The sequence below is a fragment of the Lycorma delicatula genome, chromosome 5 (genome assembly GCF_047948215.1).
Source record: "Lycorma delicatula isolate Av1 chromosome 5, ASM4794821v1, whole genome shotgun sequence".
Taxonomy (NCBI): Eukaryota; Metazoa; Arthropoda; class Insecta; order Hemiptera; family Fulgoridae; genus Lycorma; species Lycorma delicatula.
In genome coordinates this window covers 161,758,871-161,775,751 of record NC_134459.1, presented here as the reverse complement: position 1 = coordinate 161,775,751, position 16,881 = coordinate 161,758,871, and the positions used below count along the sequence as shown (strand labels likewise).

General features: G+C 29.3%; 1 long non-coding RNA gene across 1 annotated transcript in view; it reads right to left on the bottom strand.

Annotated features, from left to right (window-relative positions):
* Window positions 1-4,244, bottom strand: part of LOC142324573 (uncharacterized) — a 316,768-nt gene extending 312,524 nt beyond the window's left edge. The window contains exon 1 of the long non-coding RNA XR_012756327.1: window positions 4,091-4,244. This is a non-coding gene — a long non-coding RNA (uncharacterized LOC142324573). The remainder of the gene's footprint in view (window positions 1-4,090) is intronic.
* Between the last annotated feature and the right edge of the window lie 12,637 nt (window positions 4,245-16,881).

Genomic DNA, 16,881 nt, shown 5'->3' with positions numbered 1-16,881 from the left:
ACGAGTTATTTTTAAGAAAGAATTTGAAAGTGATTCGCTAAAAATTACGGTAGTTATTGTTCAACAAGAAAGTGAAATATATATATATATATATATATATATATAGTGAAATATATATATATATATATATATATAGTGAAATATATATATAAATCTATATGTAAACTTTTGAGCTGACGGTGGTTTTGGGGTCTGGGGTATGTGAAACGCGAAGATATGTAGAAATTTCCGGAAGTCGAATCACGGTACTCATTACCATAGGTATCTTTCTTATGAAATCTACCTAAAAACGAAAGATCAAATACAAAAATTTTAAAGACCAAAGAACTAAACTCTTGATCTTTTTTCTTTGGACGATATTAGGCGTTTTAATATGAACGGTTGTGATACTGGAATATTCAAATTTTTACAAATTTCATTCAAAAGTGAGTAGAGTGCATGAATCCATCTGCAGACGCGTATAGTTGAACATTATCTTCTCAAATATGATTATTCAAATATATATATTCTTTTAAAGGCAGAACACAATTAAAAAAAAAACTTTAAAAATACTGCAATATTTTAATTTAGATGGCTGGGGCAAGAAGGAGGCCAATTAGGTACAATGGAGCTTGAAAATTGTGGGAACTGGTGAGTATTTTAACTTCTTTCTTATAGTGGTGATTCTACTATTACAATTTTTTTAGTTTTGTTGAATTAGCAGATAAGGATCTTAAATCCTTTGGTAGAAAGAAGGCCTGATCCTCTTGGACAGCTATGACGGTAAAACAGTTTTTTAAAAATTCTATCATCAATTTCAGTTATTTTTTTACTAATAAGCCCAGCGGTTAGAGCTTCTTGAAGGCCCAGAGCGCAAAACCTTCTGTTTAATATTATTTTTTGTTATTTTCTTGAAGAAATCTACATTACAAATGGTTCTGATATTGTTATATTTAAGTTTTTTTTTAACTAAAGGTGTTTGTAAGCATGAGCATTTTAGAAGAAAATGGCCTGAATCTGTTCTACAATTAAAAAAGGTTTTTTGGGGAATTAGAACACAGTACTACTACAGTACTAGTATTATTTACAATTTTACTACTATATTATAATAATTACAATCTTACTGTTCAATTAATACCAATTAATATGTTTTATTAAATTAAAGAGCCAAGGTATATGAAAAATCTGGATGCAAGACAGCTTAAACCTCTTCAATTTGATTTTTAATTTTTCTGAAGAGAAAACATTCTATAGAAATATAGAAATCTTTGTTAAATAGACTAGAAAGTATGAGAGCTTTGGAACTGTAAGGCCTGAACCTCTTTATATTCTATATTTTTTCTTAAATCAGAAAAAAATTCAAAAATATGCGTTTATACAGTAATCTAATAAGTAATATTTGTTAATATTGGGAGCTGGGATTTAGAAGTACATCAAGGCAAGGGTTCCAGAAAGTTTTAGTTTTTATTATAGTAAAACACATTTTGAAAAAAAGGGCTATTACGGAAAATCTTTAATAATAAATTATTTTAACATTTAAAACGTTTATTTTAATTTTTTTTTACAATAATTCAAGTAGAAAATCGTAAAAACAAGCTATTTTCATGAAATGAATACTCTCCTATGAAAAAGGGCTAATATTTTATTAGCTCAAATTTTTTTTCAGTTTATTCTTCAAGTAATTTAATACGAAAAAACGTATAACATAACAAAAAATAGCTACTAGGATGATTCGAAATTTAAAGGACCGTTTTAAATTCTAATTTATTTTATTTATTTTCATCTAAATATCTCGTAAAAATATATTCATACCATACCAAAACGCCCCAAATTATTTTGAAATATTTTTCTTTTATAGCTTCTACTCAAAATTTATCTCAACTGTTGCAGTAAAAGACTATTATATTACATCATTATCAAAATGTAATATTGCTGTACAACTAATTGCAATTTGACAAGTTTTGTTTAATCTAACATAACAAATAATAATATATAAGTAAGAAAAATTAACAAATAATTCACTAGAACACAGAGATAAAATAATTATTAATCATTTTATGTATTAATTATTACAAAACTTTAGTATTAAATTTGTTTTAGTCTAAAATCTAACAATTTAATAATAATAATATATATATATAATAATTAGAAAAGATAAAAAGATAAACATAAATTTAACTCGTGATTTTTCCTAAAAACTGTTAAAAATGAAATAAAACGTAAATAATTTTAATTATATTTTTAGGTTTCATGAATTTATACTTCGAAGGAGCATGGAATATGTTGTATAATAAAAATACTGAACAAGAAACTAAAGCAAATATTATATTAATGTATGACCAATGAATTCAACCGTAGGCTTTTTATTACAGTGCGTAAAAGTAAACTATCGATACCACGATCGCCTTACCTTAAAAAAATTATTTTTTATTGTTATACTTTGAATCTAAATAATTTTTTCTTTAACGTTTTAGCATTATAATAAATCTACATTCCAACTGAATAAAACAAATTTTCTACCAAAAGTTGACCGCTGACTAAAAATATTTTGGCAAAAATTCGTTGCTACTTTTATGATGATAACAGTATATATTATCAAACAAGCCAACTATTTATGAAATATCGTTTAGTTATTACCGAGGATAATTTCTATGCAAAATATAACAATGTGTTTTAGAAAATATCGCGTAAGATCGAGCTCTGGGTACTCGTATCCGACTTGAATGACAATGATATACTTTCTTAACAAAATACATGCACTGAAAACCATTCACAAAAAAATCAATATTTTACGGTGGTATTATTTTAATAAGTAAAGAGTTTGGTCTTTTGAATAAAAATAACTGCAGGATTAGCGTACTAGCTAGAATTTATTCAATTTACATTGAATTGATACGTATTTATTAAAAATACGTGACTCTCCTTATGTTTTCAGAACTGAAATATTAGTAAAAAATATCATCAATATACTTTAAGTTATAGTGATAAAATCCGCCTCAAACCTCAGTTATCCAGGTTTCAGAACTTGGGTAATGAATTAGCTTCTAGCTTCAATTTTGTAGTGTGATCAATGGCAATTTTTTAGTAAATATTGAATGATTTCATTAATTAGATCTAAAATGTGTACTGCAATCAAAAGAACACTTCCTGCCACAGATCTATTTTGAATGTGTACGTTGGGAGGATCTAAAAGTAAGATAACATACAAGAGATTACCCCGGAAACTACAACAAAATATATGCTTAGAGGTAAAGAAGAATGGCTGATATTAGATAAATTCGTGACTGAGGTTATACGAGCAAAGGAAGTGGATTACAAGAAGTCGGAGGAATTACTTTAAGAAAACAAAAAACATAACGACCGAGACCCGGCTGCTGGAGCACAGCCCAGGAACGGCATAGCCGGTCCGGTGTCCCTGGCCTTAGCAATATGAAAATAAGGAAAAGGTCCAGAACCGGTGAGCCTACCTGCCATGCCAGACGTACTGGCGGTAAGCGGGAAGGCTTATTGTAGTCGCAAGGACACACACACCCCATAGGCTGAGTAATACGTGATTGTTGAGCCGACCCAGGGAAGCAGAAGAACAATCAAACAAAAAAACAGGTAAAAATACATTTTTTCAGCATTTCGAAGAGAAAAACAATAATAAAGTTAATTTATTCCGGCTGAAAAATTAGTACGAGTAAAGAAAACAATTTCTTCACACTGCCAGGTGATCAGAAAATTTAGTTGACATGGAGGTAAACTCTGTATAACAGAAAATGTACTCTAACAAAATACAACAGAATATATACTTAATTTCACACTCACGCACGCACGCAAACACACATACACACAATGATATGCTATAAAATTGATGCCATGGATGTACTAAACAGAAAGTTATTTACAAGTAATAATATGTATGTATAAGTTTTTTTTCTGTTTAGCCTTTAGGAATCACCCTCAGGTAATTCCTCTGAACTAATCTTCAGAGGATGAATGAGGGTGACATGTACGAGTGTAAGTGAATTGTAGTCTTGTACAGTCTCAGGTCAACCATTTCTGAGATGCGTGGTTAATTTAAACCCAATCACCAAAGAACACGTATATGTATATATTATGTACTTACAATATTATCGGTAAGCTTAAATCTGTGTTTTTACGATGTCAAAATGTTATTTGATAAAACCATCTTTTTTAGTACTGAGAGTTTATACGATTAGTTTTATATCACACACAACAACACGTATATGCAATTAACATAAATGAAGGCAGTAACTGCAACTACCGTTGCAATGCTTCTGCGTCATTCCGATAGACAGATGGCGTCAACAGGTGCGCACGCAGGTCGCACAGGCTGAAACCTGCTCTTACATCAAAATGACAAAATTCATTCAAATACTTTTCTCACAGTGCAGCGGTAACTCTGTAACAAACGTGGGCAATGTTTGTCAGCCATTCTACTGTAATAATCAAATAATTAATTACTGTGCATAATAGTATTGCGCCAAATTATAAAATTTATAAATGGGTACAATTTTTTTTTGACCCGGCTAATTTCAAAAATTATAAAATGAATATAAGGTTTGCTTCACGTTTTAAATCCTATTCTTTACGAATATTAAAATAATCAAGGAACCTTCAATATAATTTCCTTCCCGTAACTTTACCCCATTTGGAAGCTTATGATAATCGTAAAATACGCTTAATATGATAACCATAAAAGTCACTGTCTGGGGACTGGTTATCATACATTCACCAAACTTTGGAATCAGATTTTTTGAAACCTTAAACTTACTATCATTGGAGACGAAAAGATGTAGATTTCCGTAACCCCTTTTGGAGCCCCCTTTTGGATCCCTGTAAAAAACTGAAATACTCAATATTCAGTTGTTTTTTTGTTTTTTTTTTTTTAAATGTGCTCTAACCCTGAGTTAAAATATATATGCTCTAAAGGAAAAGCAAAGTTGTTAAGTCACTTTAATTTGTCATATAACCCAACGCCTCGTACAATAAAAAATACTGGTTTGTTATTACTCGTTTTTTTTTTTTTTGAGTTTCCTTAGTTGTAAATATGTATTTTGCCTCTGTAAAAATTTTTAAAAAATTAGGTTTTTTAAAAAGATGCCTTTTGCCTACCTCCCTTTAAATGTTCAAACTCCTTTTTCCCATGAACAAAACCTTAAAATATGGTGGTATTTAAACAGTTTTTTTAATGTATTCAATTAGATAATCCATTCACTTTCAGAATAAATACAAAAGAAGGTGAGAAATAAGTAAATAAATTATTCAGATCTTCATACTTACCAAAATTATCAAGTACCCTTGCTTCCTCAATTAACAAAATTCAGCTTCGGCTGCAACAGAGAATTTTTAAAGATATATTTTAGTTTTATAAAAATAACAAATAAAGATGCTTTAGACGTTTCGATTCTCTTGCCCTTTAAAAGGACTTCCTAAAACCTAAAGGGCTTCCTAGCCCCTTTCAATTAACAAAAATTAAAATAGGTGATATTTTTTAATGCAGTTTCACCTTCAGAAATGAATTAAAAAATAAATATGAAAATGAGGAGTTCATTCGGGCTTTCTAGTCTCCAAAAATATTCATGGTACCTCCAAAAAAATTAAATTTTGTGATATTGTTATTTTTTTTTTTTTCAAAATGTTTTCTATTATTTTAATACATGGATTCTGATTTGGCATTTTTGGTCAGTTGCCAGCTGATCGAACTAATGCAATCGCTATAATCCAATCCTCAACAAAATGTAATTTGATATAGGATCTTTATATATAAATTGAAATAAACAGTACAAGCTTGACGAAAGAATGATGTAGTCTTTGCAAAATATTAATGTATCTAATCTAAGCATTTTATATTCAAACATCAAATGATAAACATGCTTTCTTACTTACAACTTTCTTAAACCTATAGTAACTACATAGTACTTTTGGTTAGTAAATTGAAGAAATTAATTTATTTTCTTAAAAGGAAACAAAAGAATAAATTATTGTTTAAAAATGGATTAGTTGGAAAAATATAGATATTAAACTCAGATTTACAAAGATTTGTAGAAGAACCGTTTATATACTACATTTATGTAACAAATTTATATGAATGTTATATGTAATAATGTTTAAAGGTTTACATTTACGTACAATCAAGTTAAATAAGAATTACTTTTAAATGTGAAGCTGTCTTGAATATAGTAAGCTAAATTTTTACTATTTTATTAAAAAATATTTATAATAACTTGACCGTAAATTAGGTTAAATAAACTAGTTAGACAAAAATGAACTGTTTGTCCTTGAAATATTTAATATATATATAAAATATATAAATCTTATAATACAATCCGATTGCTTATGATTCAATAATATTTTATTAATGATTATTTACTTACGTAAAATCAGAATGCAATAACTTTACATTTAAATCTTATCTATAGTAAAAATTCTATTGTGAAATTTTGTACAATGATAATTATCCAAATTATTTGTGTATTTTTTTATTATTTATATACTCTGAAAAAGATAATGACTATTACTATTAGTATATAAATAGATGAGTAAAGATAAAAAACAAATTTTCTGTCTAATCTTTAAAGTATATTATCTTAAAAGAGGCAAAATGTATTGTAGAGTGAATGTATTTTGTAGTATATTTGTAATAAGATAAAGTTGTAATCTAGATAGCAAGGTTTATATCATAGAGTAACGACCTCAGAGTTCAAGCTTGTAACTAGATATAACATCTGACTTTGGTTAAAGTACCAATAAATTTTTCATTGCTTATATAGTATATGTTCGTATGAAACGCAAACCTTTACAAAATCACCTTCATAAAAAATAATCTAATTATATTTATAAAAACATTAAATCGTATGATACTTTATAAAATTCAGAAATATATTTCTATTCAATCTAAATACTCCTGCCAGCCATGAATTTCAATATTTTTTTTGTTTTATAATTCTTATATGGAAAATATAAAAGTAAGTAAAATCGATAAAAATAAAAAATATTTAATAATACGCATAACCTACTTGTAATTTAATATATTCTACTGTATAAAAGGAGGCCATTAGAACGTGGAACAAAGTATCACCACTCAGTTTCACTTTTACTTTCCCGCCTAGATAGCGCTATAGCAGAGCAATAGCACTAGAAAGGAAAGTATTGCAATCGGTTTAATTCGGGCATATGCGGATATTGATTTTAACCGGATATTGATGTTTTTAACACCTAAGGAACCCCCCAAAAAAAAAGAGGTTGGAAATTTTCCGGATGTTACTGTTCGTATATACGTGTGTGTGTGTTTAGTGTTGGCCTCTAAATCACATTATATCTCTAGACCTACAACACCGATTTTGACCAAACTTGGTCAGATTACACCCCTACATATGTATAAAATATTATATAACGTTTTCTACATATGTGGAAAATATAAAACTAGTTATGTCATTGCTGTAATAAAATTTTCAACTTAAAAGGTCAAGAGGGTGAGGCTGTAGAGTAAGGTCACCTTCAGTAGCTCGAGATTTCGCCTAATTGAGGTCATATTTTTCTTAGGCACATTTGTTAATATTAAAAAAATAACAATATTTGCAATAAAAAGTTTTTGCAAAATCCTACCCCCACTCCAAAAAATGCTGTTGTAGTCGTCTGCTATGTTGTGAAGTCACAGGTGAACGGTAGAATTAAATAAATTTATAATATTTTAGGTGTAGAAAAGTAACTGGGTCTAGTTGGGTCTTAAACTAGTTCGCGCGGTCGACGCGGTACCTAGTGCGTTAAGCCTCACGGTTACACCAGTCAGGTTCGTGGCTTTAGTTACATGACGGGAAATTCCTGCAACTGTGTTATCAACTTTTTTTCTTATAAGAAAACACCATATAAAAGATCATTTTACCAAATCAAATGAGATAAATTAATGGGAATATTGAAAAGCGAAATATTAGATAAGAAATTAATTAAAGAATTGTACTTTAATTAGAAGTTTCTAAGAAAATAAAAGATGTACAGATTCAGTTTATTTATTTATTTTTTTGAATATAAAAAAACATAATTAAGGCAAGGCCTCAACCTTATTTAATATACATATTGAAGACACCATTAAAAAAATTCTAGAAAAGGATGAAAGGATTAGAGTAAAAGGAATGAAATTAAATTGTGTAGGCCGTGGAATATTAGGTGAATATTTAAGGCACATTATAATATTAAACTCGTCATTTAAAAACAAAATACAATATGACTATACTATGAGAACATTAAAAAAAAGTGATGAGGATAGGAGAGAATATGACAATAAATTTCTAGGCAAAAGAAGGAAAAATTGAACACGTAAATCTGTATAATTATTTACATACTAAGTTAAAAAAAAAATATGAAAGTAAAAACGAGATAAAAATAACAACTTCAATCCATTTAATAAAGTAAAGAGTTAATATGTAATATATGTAATAAGATGGAGTTTGACTTGAACAAACGTCTAGTGAAGTGTTTTGTTTAGAATGTATTTTTGCACGGATATAAAACCTGGTCATTAAAAAGAAGAGAAAAAGTACGTATGGAAGCTTTTAAAATGTGTGTAAGGAAGAGTTTGGAGATAATTACGTAAGTAGAGAGAGAGTAAAAATGAAGTAATGAGGAGAGTTAATGAGATTTTAAGCTTGCTCAGAATAATCTAGAATAGGAAAACTAAATGGTTAGTATATATAATTAGACAAGAAGGATTAACTAAAACAAGAAGCTTGAAAGGTCTGTAGAAGGTGCAAAAAAAGAGACTTGAAAACAGTAAAAATTATGGATGATATAAAACGAAATGAAATCTAACAAGAACTTAAGTTAAGTTCAAGTTGGAAGTTAAGTTGGTAGTAGTAAGTTCAACTTACAATTCTGGAGAATAGAGAAGGAGATGGTGCACGGGCACAATGTCTCTTATATCATGTTAGAGCAAAGATAACTATATGAGTATATCTGTACCTATAAAGCAACTTGTCCTGACTGACTGATACATCAACGCCTAGCAGAAACTACTGAAGGTAAAGTTATGAAAATTTGTACGCATGTTCTAGTCACAACAAGAATGGATTTATTGAAATTCCGAGTTTAACGGATTAAAATGGAGTAACAATAAAATTTACTATTTCTTTAAATTTTTCGGTAAAATATGAAGACGTAAATTTGATTTTTGGTGTGTATAATCTTCATTTATATACATAAAAACTAATATCTAGATTTTTTTTTAATTCAAAGTATAAAGGATTAAAATGGATTTTGATTTTTTTTTGAAACCTGGCAATTTTCTTTTTTTTATTCTGTAATAAATGGAGATATCAACTTGATTTTTGGTAAGTCATTTTCATATAAATAGCAAACAAACAATTTCTAAATTTTTCGAAATTCGATCTTGAAAAGGGTGAAAAAAAAAATTTAAACAACGATTGAAAATTTTCCCTATTGCTTGCTATACTAATCGAAATATTCACTAGATTGGGACCAGCAAACACTCTTCAAATAAATATTTAAAAACCATTTTCGGACACTTTTGAATTTCGATTTTTTAACGGTTTACGGCGCTGCTGCTCACCAACACACCTACTGTTATTGTATATTCGACTGGCTGCACCTGCCTCTGGTTACTTGACTAAAAAGCATAAAATGAAAGTAATTAAAGAACTGAAAAAGTCTGATGTGGGCACCTGCTGACTTCCTCGTACGCCCATTAAATTACATATACACACTTTTTTTTTTAAATGAAAAGTGCATAAAATTTTATTTCATTAATAACTTCTGATCGTTTGATAATAAATACATAATACGCAGTTCTTAAGGACTCCCAATATAAGTTAGTCCATAACAATAGATACCAGTAACGGACGTCCCCTCTGTATCAAGCAGATTGATCGCTAAGTGGTAGACGTAATTTGGAATTTAACACTGTACTGTCTCACAACCTCAAGAACCATCCGAAGCTCCACTTGTTCGAGGTCCATCGTTCCATATGAGCCATAGCGTCTATGCAAATGTTCTCGTTACCTTGTTTTGGAAGGGTTGTATGGTATCTACGTTATTATTACTTGTCTCCCACAACTCCACACCATGAAGTCCAGATATACTCAAAATGAGAATCAATTATTTCATTACTTTCATAAAATTATATTTGTTCAATATTTTTAAACAATTCTGTTTTAAATTATTTATTTATTTTTTTAATTAAAGTTAGACAATCAATATTTGAATTGCAAAAACGTTAATTTGCAATGAAAAAGCTGTGTATTTTGACTTGACCGGCGTAACCGAAAAAGTCATGTAGTGATTTTCTGGCTTTTTTTTAATCTGTTTTTGTTTTAAAATATTTACTTTATTTTATATTTTTATTTTTTTTTTTTAAATGCAGGAATCCGTTCCCAAAACTCTATCCGTTCGAAAAAAAGGTTATCAATGGTTATTAAAAGGAAACTTTTTTTTTTAATGTATGTTACACTATATCTCCGACGTTAGTATACCAATTCTGATTTTTTTTATTTTTAATTTAAAGACTATACTTTCGCATTGATCACATATAAATTTTAACCAAATCTGATGATTATCTTAGGAAAAGTACCAAAAAATCGAACGGCTTGACACCCTTAGTCACTGACCGCTCGCACAGTACAAAAGGAAAAGGTTTTATAAAATAACTTATAAAAAATAAAAATAAAAACCGACTTTCACAAAATAGTATTAAAAAATTAAAAAAATTAAATTTTAATTTATTAACTACAGTAAAAGTATTTACAATAAATAACTATTTTTGCAAAATTAAACGGCTATTAATTATTATACAGCCGGTCAGCTCTTCGTTTAGCCTTCGGAACCACCGTAAGGTATTATTTCAGAGAATGATATATATGAATGTAAATGAAGTATAGTCTTGTACAGTCTCAGATCGACCGTTCCTGAAATGTGTAGTTAATTGAAATCCAACCACCAAAGAACACCGGTATCCACTATCTAGTATTCAAGTCAGTATGAAAATAACTGCCTTTACTAGGATTTGCGATGACGAGTTTACCGCTGAACCAACCCGGTAGGTCTGGTGATTACGATCCAATACACATGAAAATCCCTCACTTTACACTGTATTAAAACTAATAACTAGCGTTAACTATCATTACAGAATACTACTAAACAAAAAACCGGAATATTATGATAGAGAACGAATTAAAACCGACGAAAGGTTGACGGCTCTAATTATACACATCGGCCATGTCGGAATATTCAGTCAAAGACTGGTAAAACATTAAATACAATATATATTTATAATTATATATAGAAAGGTACTAGATACCACTAAAACTTGTGAAATAAAATAATTAAAACATAAATACATAAAAACCAATTTAAAAAACTTGTAGTACTAAAATGTTACAAATAATTAAAACTGTATTTATTAACTAAAGTAAAATATTTACAACAAATAACTATTGGTGAAGTCGGTGTCAGCCAACGCAAATTACACATAAAGTTACGTAAAGTTAGTATTACAACCTACCGCTAGGCGCTAAAAGGGATTCAACATGTAAGATGGGGGGTCACGATCGTACCTCATCTTGAGTTCACTAAGGCAGATGTACTTGGGGATAATTATGTACCTAAGCATCTATAAAGTATTGTTATATCATATTTTTGTATGTCGTATTTTATTCTTATATTAAATTTTTGTAGACCTCATTTTATTGCAGTAAAACGTCCATTACCAATTCTGCTTTGTTTGAAGTAGGATTTATATTATATAGATCATAGGTTTTTTAATTTAACTTGTGTTGCTGGCACCGACTTCAAAAATAGTTATTTGTAGTAAATACTTTTACTTTAGTAAATAAAGAAAAATATAATTTGTAACATTTTTTTTTTTTAAGTCGGTTTTTATTTATTAATTATTTTATTAGTTACTTTTTAAAAAGTAAATCTCAATTAATTAAGCCCGGCCTTCGTGGCGCGAGTGGTAGAGTCTCGCCTTTCATCCGAAGGTCCCGGGTTCTAATCCCGGTTAGGCATAACATTTTTACACGCTTTTATATTTTTAAACGCACCTCATCCTCTAAAGCAATACCTAACGGTGGTCCCGAAGGTTAAAAAAATCTCAGTTATGAAGTTAGAGCAATGTACCCTCTTATTTTATCTATTTTCCTTTAAAGAGATATTTGTTTTTTTTTTTTTTTTTTACAGCGAAACTATGAAATAGTCAACAAAAGCTTACTATCGACTAGCTTAATAAAAAATGTTTTAAATTTCATAAATTAATTTTAAGTTACAGTAATTAAAAAAAGATCTAATCGGAAGTATAAGTTGATAAAACTTGTTATAACAAAGTAATATTTATAACGACAAAGTTAAATTATAAAGGTAAAACTTAGGAATTAAAACTGAATATTTAATAGGCAGATTTTTTACACAAAAGTGAAGCAAACATTAAAAGTTAATTTTATGGTCTAATAAATATCAGTTATTAACGTTATGCGTAAAACTATCAGCTTTAGCTTTGAAATATTTATCATTATTGATTTAATGCGCAAAATAATATAGACATCGACCAATAACAAAACCTTTGTAAGTTTCCATCTCCTTAAAAAAAATATATATATTACATATTTTAAGGAAAATATATGTATGCATCGAATAGATATGTAAAGAGTATATATATATATATATAGACTAATTAATTAAGAATGTAACAAACTTTCAGGACATGTTCTACTGTTGAAAATAAAGAAAAAAGTTCATATAGTCATAAGGCGAAAATTTCCTCCTGATTTATGTGCCTTTAATAAAATTAACTCGGTCTGTAATACTTCAAAATTCTTCCTATTCTATTTAGTTTCTATAAATTTTATTCATGCCATTTTATTTATAATTAAATTCTCTATAAGTATTGGTTAAAACCTTTATGTTTTTATTAGCTATTTAAGAACGTTATTTTAAGCAAAATGTAAAATAGTGTGTTTTCGACCCTAGTGTTTTATCTTTTACCGCAGATTTCTCAAAAACTACTAAAAATACAGTTCTTGGACCGATTGTTTTTCATTTTTTCATATTAGATTTCATATAAAATTACTAAATTTACTCCTGAATATTATTCAAATAATTACAGCCTGACATAATTTTATCGAAAGCGTAGAAATCAGAGCAAAAGTTTTTGCCATCCGACACTCGCGTACGAAACGTTTCTGAACCTACGTTTATATAAACATTCTTTTTCCTTTTTACCCGAAAATGTCCTGAAAGCTAATTACATTATTTTTTAATCACACTGTATGTATAAGATGACACATAAGACGTATAATAATCTGTATTGGTATTATACACGCAGTAGTACAGAATTGGAATTATCAATGGTATTTAGGTTATATTAGTATGAATTGTTTGCTTCATCACCTATCATCTAATGCGATTACTCTATTCTGTTAATCGTACACTGGGCTCATTGTAAGAGTTACAATGTTGCTTATAGACTGCTGTAATAAGTTGTAGACTGTGTCGCAAGTTATAGTGTTTAGGATATATTAGTATCAGTTATTTGCTTTAGCATATATCTTAGTGTTTCATATTTAGAATATACTTTTCTTCCTCCTAAATATTAAATTGTAGCTGTGCTATTGTATATTAAATAGCCATTAAATAGCTAGCTATTGTAATGGGTACCATGATTCGACTTCCGGAAAATTTCGACATATCTTCGCGTTTCATATTTCCAAAATCACCGTCAGTTGAAAAGTTTATATATACATTTATATATGTATATATACTTTCTTGTGGAAACGATAACTGCCGTAATTTTGCGCCAATCACTTTCAAATTGATACATAAATAAAACAACCCAAAATCTCGGTCACACTTGTTAATGGACAAAATCGGACCTTGGGGGTGAAAATGGAGGGGGGATTTTAAGAAAAAACCAAATATTACAATAACTTTCTTATTAACTAAAATACCGGATTCATTTAAATTTCCTACTATTCCTTGGATAATGGACTAAAACTTATCTAAGTAAAGTTTTTTGATGTCATCAAAAATTAGCCCAAGGGGTAGAAAAAATGGAATTTCGAAGAGGATAAAAAATCATACCTCCCTTAATAGCGCAGTATCAAATCGATTTAAATTGGTAATTAGTCCTCTAAACATAACCTAAAACTTTTATCTGAAACCCAACCCTTACGGCAAGAGATGATCAAAATATGTATTTAGTTTTCGCCTGTTTTTCCTGTTCTGTACATTTTTGTCTGGTGCTCTTTCTTCGTTTAGAACCTTTGCATTTTAAAATATTTTTCTAAAACCACTCCATCCAAACAGTCAGTCTTCTACTCTCATCCTTAAGTTTTCAAATTCCTTTTTCATCTACTTTACATATCATTTTTGGGGTTTCTTTTTAAAGTTTTTTTTTTTTTTTAATTTGTTTATTTAGTATATTTGATTCATTCGTTTTTTGGTCCATGGAATTTTAATCTTATTTTTCCAACTGCGTCTCCAAATCTTCCGAGTTTTTATTATATAGTAAATAACATATTCCTGTTCCTGCATATACCCTCTTCGTTACAGCAAATTTGTGACTTCACAAACGTTAGTTACGTCACACAATCCTGGTTACAGTATTAGATTTTGCTACAGGACACAATGATTCTTTTTATGTTCGTGATTCTTAACGCAAATTTATTTACCACAAACAATGTAAGGACAGGTTAAGAAATGATATTCATTTCGTAGCTTGAAAAATTAGTGTGATATGGTAAAATAAGGTTTTAAAAATATTTTTTGTACATTATAAATTGTTATATTACTGATTTTATCTATCAACAACAATCAATGAAGAAGCTGAGTAGTGAATAGTGTACTTTTGAAAATTTAACCGCAAAACTTTCACTTTATAAAATATAACATATTACAATTTTTAGTTAAGTTTTTATAATGTTATAATACGATAAATATTTTATAATTTAAAGAGTTATTAATAAAAGTAGTATAAGGTCCACAAAAAGTAAAGTAAATATTAGTATCATAATCTGACTCTTGTTATTAGTAAATTATATAATGTTATACGAGTAATATAAATATTTCGGTAAATACCTGTAAACGGCACCAAAATACTGGTTAAAACTGTAAGCATAGAAGCATGAATAAGCATAAAATTAAGGACAGACGAAAAAACCGACATCAACACAATGTATGTGCAGTGCAATTGCGTTACAAAATAAGTAGGCAAATTAAAAATAAAAGGAATAGTGATTAAAAAAAAAGTCTTAAAACAAAATGTATAATTAAATAATATGACAGTAAAAGAAAGGGGAATATGATATTATTAAAGTAATATCACATTATAAAATAAAGGATAAAAAAAAATATTAAAAGTTGAATATTTTATACGGTATAACAAAAATATTACGCAATACTTCTCACTACTGTAAGCAAGGTGTCAGGCTAATGGATATACAGAACATAGAGTTATATAAACATTAACAAACGAGAATTGATAAACTGTAACATTTACTTTAACTAGTCCGCTTTATATCTTTCTCTCACCAACTTGTCGTTCTTATCTCCCCTATAGGAGTTTCTTCTAAACTTAAACTACTTCAATATTTCATCAAGTTTTATCTTAAATTGAAGACAATGCAGTGGATGAGTTCGATTTTACATCAATTCTAACGTGAACGATCCGACGTATCTTATCACTAATTATCTTTTACAATCCTTTTCTTCTTTACAGACCATTATTTTGTTGACGTACAATTTGCTATTGGTTTCACATGTCTGAATCATTTCAGCTTTTCTTTGTTACCAGTAACTATTAATCTTAATTGCTCATATGTAATACTATCCTTAATGCATTTATTCTAGTGAACGAGTAAATATATATATTAATATATATCACATTTTTATATAATACTCATTAAGTAATATATATTACTTTTTTGACACGAATACGGGCCTATATAGAGAAAGACAGCTAATGTACCAAATTAAAAAAATTAATTTTATTGTTCAGAATTTTTGAATCATTACTTTTTATAGAAATAGATAAATAAATATGTATTATTGATTTCATGAAAAATCCAGAAGTATTATTTTTTACCACTGCGTTTTCTAAAGCGTGAAAAATATATGCTTACAGGAATACAAAAAATAAAGAGATTTAACCTGTTACCAGATATATGCCTAATTTAATATCGGTAGACAAATACGATACAGCAATTCAGATGTGAGTTTTTTCCCCTCCTCCTCTGGGTCAGATCGACTGATTGGTATTTCACAACCCAGGGGAGTGTCCGTTATACTCTAACGGGCCTCCCCGCCTACCGGCTTAATATCCGGCATGGCAGGACGGCCCGCCGGTTGGCTCTTTTGAAATTTTTTACTGAAATTGATGACCTCACGTCATACCTTGATCTATCGCAACGTGTGTCATAACATTTCTTTTATTTTTTACCTACACTCCCTTGGAGTCCCCAGCTGATCACTGAAATCGGCACACCTCAGCATGCCGACTCTCACCGCTGGGGCTGTCCACCCTTCCCTATTCTACACTAATAGCCCTGCAGTCTTTCATCTTCATCCTTAGCCTTTAAGATTCTTTTGATATAACCTGTTACTTCATTCCATTTATCACTGCTTTGTAACATGTACGTGGTTATCCCGCCAGTGCTTTTTTCAACAAAACTAGAATCCGTTCTGTATTGGTCCCATCTATTACAATCTATGAACGTGTGTTCCGCATCATCATCGCGTCCGCAGTACATACAGGGCGGCTCCTGCCTTCTGCCTATCCTGTATAGGTAATTGTTAAAATTGCCATGGCCTGTATAATACTGCGTCATGTGATAATCCATATCTCCGTGTCTCCTGCTGAGCCATGCTTGTAGATCTGGTATCAGTTCTTTAGTT